The following is an 8,685-nucleotide window of genomic DNA, read 5'->3' on the forward strand; positions in this document are numbered from 1 at the left end:
CTCAGGGGGACGAGGATGCTTCTTACTTGTCGATGTATTTGTGGATAATCTCATTGGGCATCGTCTTCAAGCTTCGCCATGCCGTAAGGACCTTGTCCTTAGCGTCGCTTGAGAGGAACTGTTTCATAATGTCAGCTCTCAATGACTTCCAAGTCCTTGGTGCTCTACCTTGAGCACGCAAACTTGCCCACCATTGACGTGCGGACTTTTGAAAGTGCATGGCTACATTTTGGAGCTTTGAGAATTCCATAAAGCCGTCATCTCCGAAAGTCGCATCATATTGTTGACTGAAGGCTAACACTTTGTCTGTAGCTCCAAAAGTTTCATCGTAGGTCAAGAAAGTGATATTCTTGTCTCCTTCTAATTTGAACTTCCGATATCTACGTTTTGATGAGGCTTCATTGCCGCATAACTTCTCCTCTTTCGTCTTCCTTTATACGGCTTTGATGAAGAGTCAGATCCCTCATCATCGGTGGAAGATGGCGGAGACGAAGATGATCCATGATCAGAAGAGGAGGATGATGAAGATGGAGAAGACAGAGTCTTCTTTATCCTCTTCTTCTTTTCATCATTGGTCTCCTTGCAGGTTTATGCGCAGGGGTATTAGATGACCGCTTCCTCATTACATGACTTGGCGATCTCCTACTAGCCCGCGGCCGTCTCGGAGCCACATCACTATTAGAAGTAATGGGAGAGTCACTCCCATACTTCTCCTTAGATAGCGAAGGATGCATAGCGTCCTCTTGTTCTCTTCGTTGCGAGGTATCCGCATGCACAATGTTCGATCCATGATGACCTTCTTCCTGGCATAAAGAAGTCAGATTAGGAGTCCCACGAGGGGGCCACGCCAAATCTCCTTCTTCTTGGCCAATAGGAGATTCAAGCAACATTTGTTGCATGTGATTACAAGTCTCCATTTGCATGTCCGGATTGCGCATGGCTTCTCGAAGCTTTATAACCAACTCGTTGCTCACTCTTCTACCTTCATACACGAGCAAAACATCTTGAGCGATGATAACATTGTCTATGTTTCTTTCATTTGGATGATGTTGTGCCATGATTTAGGGTTCCTTTATTAATGTAGCTTTTCTTTAATCCCCTTCTTTAGCACTAGAACTCTAGCTATCTCAACCCTTATCCCTCAGAAGAGATGCTCAGACAGTCACACATGTGGTTTACTACTTTGTCAATTATAAAGAGTGGAGAGGAGGACTTGACAATGCGGACGTCTGTGTGGGATAGCTCTTGCTAAGCTTCTTATAGCTCAATAATGGTTAAGCCATAGGCAAGCTACAAGGGACTCCATTATTAAAACTAAAGCTCTCAATGGTGTGCACCATACCTCACTAAAGTGAGTGCCGATTCTGATGGCAAGTCCGTGTCTCACTTACCCTACTATAATCCACAACTTTAACATTTTTGTAAACTTACCCAAGAATCCCCCTTCTTGAGAAAGAAACAAGAAACCAAAGCTCTGATACCAATGTCAAAGATTTTTCCAATTTAATAGACTCTTTTTTATGCACAACTAATGGAAGTAACGGTTGCATATGTGAAAGAGAGCTTTCCCATTAAGAAAGGTTTATTTTGAGAGTAGTAAAGAGAAGAGTGTGAGGCTGATGGCTTGCATAGCATTCATTATTTCCCTTAAATCAACATTTTAGCATCATTATCAACATAACATAAACGAGAACAATCACAAAACGACACTGCATAGAGGACCGAATTCTTGGAGCTGGTCCCCCCTCTAAAGTCTTAAGTCTTTGTATTATTAAGCTCCACGAGCTCTTTCAATAATACAACTTAGTGTGCAAGATGCATGCATGCAATCTATGGAGACACAAAGCTTTTACCATCTCCCACTCCGTTGAAGGTAATGGCTTCCATCTTGTCGCACGCAATCGCTACCGCAAGCTCCACTTGAATCTTCGCTCTGTAGATGCAACAAGGGTACCACCATGCCTCGTTCGGATCAACAATTTACTGGTTTAGACCAGTAAATCTACCTCAAAGAGTGTGTTGTAGAGAGAGAAATAGAAGCAAATAGACTAGTCTAGCGGCGGTAGACTACGTAGCGGTGACTAGTAGGCTCACCATAGCCATAGCCGGGGAGGAAGGAAGCTCACCCGGGTAGTACACATGTGTGTGTGTGTGAGAGAGAGAGAGAGAGAGAGAGAGAGAGAGTATATGTAGGCTGAGCTCTCAGCCTTGGCCTTCCCACAGATATATATATATATATATATATAGAGAGAGAGAGAAATCCAGCACTAGTTTTCTTTTATAAGAATAGAGCTCATCTCATGCAAAAAAGGATTGGTGGAGCATCACGAGAGGCTCCCACACCCTTGATTTGCCCAAAGATCATCCACTTTGCCACATGTACGGTGCTGATCATGTATGAAAGCAAATTGATTTTTCCTTTCTCTCTCCTCCTCTCATTTATGCTACCTATTAACTGCCCAGGTGCATAATTCACTAGCCATAGTTCATATGCACTTGGCCAGTGGCTCAAATCGGCACAAGGGTTGGTCTTACCATTCTCAACCTTGCAACTTTATCCAAGACATTAGAATTAATTAATTTAATTCAAATTAATTAATTATCATATGCACAAAATCAATTACCCATGTACACAGAAAACTGTGCACCTTTCGTTAGAGGTTCTTGTTCTAAGATAGTTTCCACTTCTCTCGGACAACCTCGTCATTTCTTGGCACTTTCTTGTGCACCTTAGAGCCGTATCTTATCCGTTTTACCTTTGCACATAGCCCTGGAGAGTTTTCAAAGTGGGTCACACTAGCATCAGAACTCATATATTTTTTGACCACCCATAGCACTCTAACAGGGTATATGCAGATTGAATTGATGTATGGCCATAAGCCTATAATGCCTATTGAGGAGTCTATCCCTACTTGGAGTGTGTTATGATGGTAAGAAGAGCTGACAAGAGAAGAGCTTTTTGTATTAAGGATTAGACAATTGGAAGGAAGATCAGAGGACATTGAGGAAGCAACCAAGAAGCTGAAAGAAGCCAGAATGAGGAACAAAGTCAGATTTGATAAGAGGATCAAGAAGAGACCAAAGAGCATTCAGGATGGAGATTGGGTGTCAGTTTATGACAACAGCTTGGATACTCAATCTTTAGCTATAAGGAAGTTAGTCAAGAGGTGGTTTGGTCCATACATTGTGAAGAAGGTATTGCAATATGCTACCTATGTGCTTATGGAGCTGGATGGAACAGAGCTAAAGGTGCCTGTTGTTGGAAAAAGAATCAAGTTGTTTAAAACAAGGGATGAGGCTGAATATGAACTGGACACTGAAATTGCAGAGCATCAAGAGGAATGGGATGAAGCTGAAGTTGATTTGTTAGATAAAGAAGTGGAAATACCTGAACCTGATATATTGTTCTCAGATCCTGGATGAAGACAATGGAGTCAGCTTGCACATCAAGGACGATTTGAAGATTAGGAGGAGGTGGCTGTGGTGTGGCCACTTGGCCACACATTGAAAAATAACAAGATTTTTAGGAAAAGCTAAGTTAATTAGGAGCAGAAGGGACCATGAAGATAGGAGGAATTCTTGAAATCCGGTTAAATTTTGGCCTAAATCTAGCCTACAACTGGTTGAATTCTGGCCTAAATCTGGTTAAATTCTTGCCTAAATCTGGCTTGAATCTAGCTGAATACTAGCTTGAATCCAAGCAAAATTTGGCTGAATTCTAGCCTGAATCTGGTTGAATTGTAGCATGAATTTGGTTGAATTCTAGCCTAAAATATGGTTGATTTTTGGTCTAAATTAAATTATGACTGAATTTGAACATGAGGCCTACAGCCTGAACCCTGAAGTCTAGAATCCAACATCCTAAAATTTGAAGACTTGAATTCTTGAATTCTGAAGTCTATAAATCTAAAACTGAACCTGAATTCTAAAGAAGAAGTTGAAGCTGAACTTCAAACCAAGAGCTTAACCGGAACCAAAACCAGAACCATAATTTTGGTCCACCAAAATTTTGGTCTACTAGAACCAGAATTCTAGTGTAAATTTAGGCAAAATTCCAGGAAGTCAAGCAGTTTTCTAGAGAATCAACAGGTGGATTTTCAGGGACTTTCTTTCCCACATCACACCTTGGCCCATACACTTTCCCTTAACACGTATTGGTAAATTTATGAGGACAATATGAGGGATGAAAAACCCTAATTTGGATTGTAATTATCCCATTTTTCTATATTAGCTTGATTTTAATACATTCTTTTGAATGTTTGATTAATATCTTGATTCTGGACATCTTTATGGATGTTTAATTAACAAAAATCACATGCATTCACACCACACCTACTCTGCCTAGCCCATTTGCATACAGCCAGAGGCCCAGTGGCTTCCTGACAAGACCTACATCCTTCATGATAATGTGATAGAAAAGTGTGGTTGTCAAAAATCAAGAGAACGTTGCAATGGGAGTAGGAAAAGGGACAAAAGCCTCACTTCTTTTTTAGTTTTTTTTAATAAAAAGAAGATGGACGGGATTCTCAATAAAATAGCCAAGAATTGAAGGGGGGAGAGAGAGAACCCTTCTCTATAAATTTGTGGCCCTACCCTCTCTCCCAAGTATAGTGAGGCTAATCTAGCACACATGGAGACTCTATTAAAGTGTGCTCTTCCTTGTCTTCTTTGTTTTCTTTGTAGTCTATCTTGATTCCTGTTAAAGAAAATGAAATTCTCATGCAAGACTATGTTGGGTGTGTGTAGATTCTTGCTCTTGTGCATAATTGTGTTATGGTGTGTGTGATGCCATGTTTGGGCCTTTAACTACCCTTAATTCAATTTCCTTCTCAACTGCATACACCTTCATAACAAGTCCTACTGCTATTAAGTGTTTGCATGTATGTAGAGAGCATCTACATCAAGAAGTGGCTCCTATGTGTGTATGGTGTATCTACGGGGCTATACATTCATGTTTTGTGGCCTATAAATTGTGCACTCTTTGTATCAAGTGCAGTATATAAGCCCTCAACCATTGGGACCATGAATCAACCACATTTGATAAAAACCAATTTTTAAAAGCATACAGAATTAGTCTTGTTTTTGTGTCAACAAGAAAAATTTTCAAAGAAGATGTTTTTTTGACAAATGGTGTGATCTTTGCTTTTGCATCTAATAAGCATATGTTGATTGTAGACCAATTCTAAGTTATTTAAATTCATCTACCTATTGTTTTTTTACAAGTTAGGCAGATTCTATGCTCAGGTAAGGGGTTTACCAAGGAGGAAAACCTTATGTGTGTGTGATGGCCTAATTTTTAGGACTTAAATATTAGTAAGGGGGTAAACAATTGGTATACTTATCTTTTAATTTGATCATGTTTAGTGGTTGATACTTAATTGCAACCATGCTATGCATGTATGCACCTATGGATGGAAGGGATGAAAGGAAGTGCGTGTGCTTCCTTGGATGTGCTATTTATGCTAAGTTATGATTTGCGATGATGATGATTGATGCTTGATTTGTGTTTATGAGGTAAATTCCATGCCGTGCTTCTATATGCAAGCAAAGTTGATTTTTCATGCAAGATTGCATGTTGGCCTTCTAAGCAAGTTCTTGACAAGATGTTAGATGCATCATTGATTGCTTAATAAAGTGACAATGAGATTGCTAGCTTAGTTGTGCCGGTAATTATGATATGCCATGGCAATAGAATCATTTTGTGTGTTTTGGTGTAGCTTTGAACCCTTGCCAACAATGGGCTACGGGATGTCTTTGGAATAAATTTTTTGTTATACGTCCTTGTTGAGTAGCTTTCTAGGCGGTACTAGGGTTGCTATAACTTTTTCAGGGGCATGTATTGTCACCTAAAAAGGCTAGATGCCTAAACTTCATGGTTTGTTTTTTCTTCCAACCACTAGCTAGCTAAGTATGGAAAGTATTCAAGGCTTGAAATCATAGAGGGAAAAAAAAAACAACCATGTGTTTCCTTGTTGGGCATAGTACTTGGGCCTATGTTTGGGGAAGTCCGTATCTAAGGAGGAGTGGATTGAACGAGTGGCTTGGTTGATCCTTAAATAGTTTGCGACTTGCTTGCTAGAGTCTAGTTATGTTAATGATTTTGCTTAGATATTCATGTTAATTTTGGCTATGGATGGACATTGTCTTTACTTCATACCAACCTATAGATCGTCAATCTTTTTCCTGAGCATGTAGTATCTTGTCTTATATTGCAACTCACAAATATCAACAAGCAATTGAGTGTCCAAGGGATAGTATGTTGAGTAATATAGCCCTTGGGCTATATTATAGCCCTTGGGCTAGTGCTAGATGTGCACTTAAATCTCCATAAGGGATTCTAGATGGGGCATGGAAGAGCTCTTGTTGTAAGTTCATTTATTCATGATGAGTAAATTTTATATGGACCCACAACATAAGGGTCTCTTAGGTGCCTTCACAATATTCTTGGCTATGGAGTTTGATAGCATCACATTAAAATTGAGGCAGCCATTCTTGATCAGTGGGACAGAGTGGTGAGAGGAGCAAAGGATATGCAGGGACACTTGGGAGGCTTGTGGTGTGCTCTCAGAGAGGGGGTGCCTTATCATATTCTTAGACATGAGGGATCCCTGATTTTTAAGCCTTCAAGTTTGCTTGATGCTTGCTCACACCTCCGGCTTTGTCCTGTAGTGGATGAGGATGATTGCATTGATAGTTTGGATTGGCTATCGATCAAGGTTGTTGGTTCTTGAGGGAAGGTTCACCAGGTGGACCCACACTTTATGTGCTCGGTGTACGGCAAGGGGTAGTTGTCTCTCTTTGTAGCAGCGTTCACCTTCTTGTAATTGACGCACACTCGAATCTTGCCGTTTTTCTTCATCACAATGACTATGGGTGACACCCAGTCTGTGTGCTCAATTTCGTAAATGAATCCAGCTCTCATCAGCTTGTCGATTTCCTCCTTAACAGCATGAGCGTGCTTTGGATTCATGGGGTACGGTCGCTGCTTGACCGGCGTTGCATCTGACGTCATGGGTATGTTATGAGTCACAACACTCGGATCCACCCCTCGTAGCTCACCTAAGGACCAAGCAAATACGTCTATGTACTCCCGCACAAGAGTGACAAGACTGGACTCTTCTTCAGTAATCAAGTCCTCGGCAATGAACACTAGCCGGGGTACTTCACCTTCCAGGGCTAGGTTTACCTCCTTGACCTTGGTTGGCCCTTCGATTCATTTGCTGGTTTGCCCTTGGCGTTTGGCACTTAGCAAAACCACTACCCTGTCCCCTTTTTTGAACTTAGAGAAGCGTTTAGGGAGGTCTTGCGGCTTCCTTTGTTCCTCTGATCGCGCATCCTTGGGCCGCTTTGCCTCATCCTGCCGCAACCGTCTGCGCCTCAGGTGGATCGGTAAGTCCCCCTTGGTGCGTCTGGTCATGGGTGGCCTAGGGATTTCTGGGTCACTATCCGAAGTAACTTCCGATTCAGAGTTAAACCCCCCATTTTCACTAGAGGAGGTGGTCTCCCCTGGCAGCCGCAGTTCAGATGGCGATTCGGTTCTAAGCAGTGCTGCCGTTCCTGGTTGGGCTAGGCCAGCTTGCTCAAGGTCTACTGCTCCTATCCGTTCCAACCAAGCATGATCACACTTCGTACACATAATTCCTTGGTCCACTCTAAGGGCCTGTCTCTTCTGCGGCTTAGCATCTGCCCGTATCTGCTCAATTTCTCACCCTTCGGTGTCGTATTCTATGGTATCCACCTCACCCTCACTTTCATCATCCAAGGATTGGCAATCTTTGTATTCATCACAGGAATCTTTATCGCTCGACTACTCATCGTCTCCCAAGGCTTGCTCTGCTTTGTCTTGTTGGTCGGGAACCAAAGCCCAGTTATACCTGAGGTTCAGTTCGTGTACCCTGGTCCACTTCCACTCGGACTCTTCCAAGAGGTCCTGTAGTGGCTTGAGGTTGGAGGCTGCGTTGCCTGCCAGTCGGTCCGTTAAGTGCTCCAGTATTCCCTGGAGCTCCCTCTTTTTGGAAGGTACTTGGAAGATGATAGGCTTAGGCCCTTCATGGAGGCTTGTTGCCATCATGTAGACAGGTGTAGAGAGTGTTTCGTTTGGCTTGCCAAATGTTTTGATAGCTTGCTGGTACGCCTCATGGTCTGAGAACGGCAGGTCAAGTGTAGCGAGAACGTGCATCCAATCCCGCTCGTCCTCTGGGCACGGGATATACTTAGTTAAGGACCCATAGGGTTCCTTGACTTGAGTGTTCCCTTTGAGCATAGTAGAGATGGCGTCTAGGTCAACTGGCGAGGTCTCCCAAGTGTCTATCTCTATTCTCACGCTGTTAATTCGGTTGCCAAGGAAGATCAGGCTGTTACCCCAATCTTTGATAACTCTAGCATTGCGCATCTAGGGTCGACCCGATAGGATATCATAGTCCACTCCCTTCATGACTATAAAGTTGACAGAGAATTGGACTTCTGCAATCTTTACTGGCCAGTTCTTCAAGACCCCGAATGGCTTCACTCGCATACCGTTTGCTAGCGTGACATTAAATCGAGCAGCTTCGACAGGTGGGTTTCCCCATGTCTGCAACACTGCGTGGCTAAGCACACTAACCCCAGCTCCTGTGTCTACAATTTCCTTCCTCGTTGCATCTCCCAGGGCTAGGACCAGCAGGACTGCATGCATCTCCGAGCCCT

Source organism: Lygodium microphyllum, chromosome 21 (assembly GCF_053477565.2).
Source record: "Lygodium microphyllum isolate KBCC chromosome 21, Lygodium_microphyllum_v1.1.10, whole genome shotgun sequence".
Lineage (NCBI taxonomy): Eukaryota > Viridiplantae > Streptophyta > Polypodiopsida > Schizaeales > Lygodiaceae > Lygodium > Lygodium microphyllum.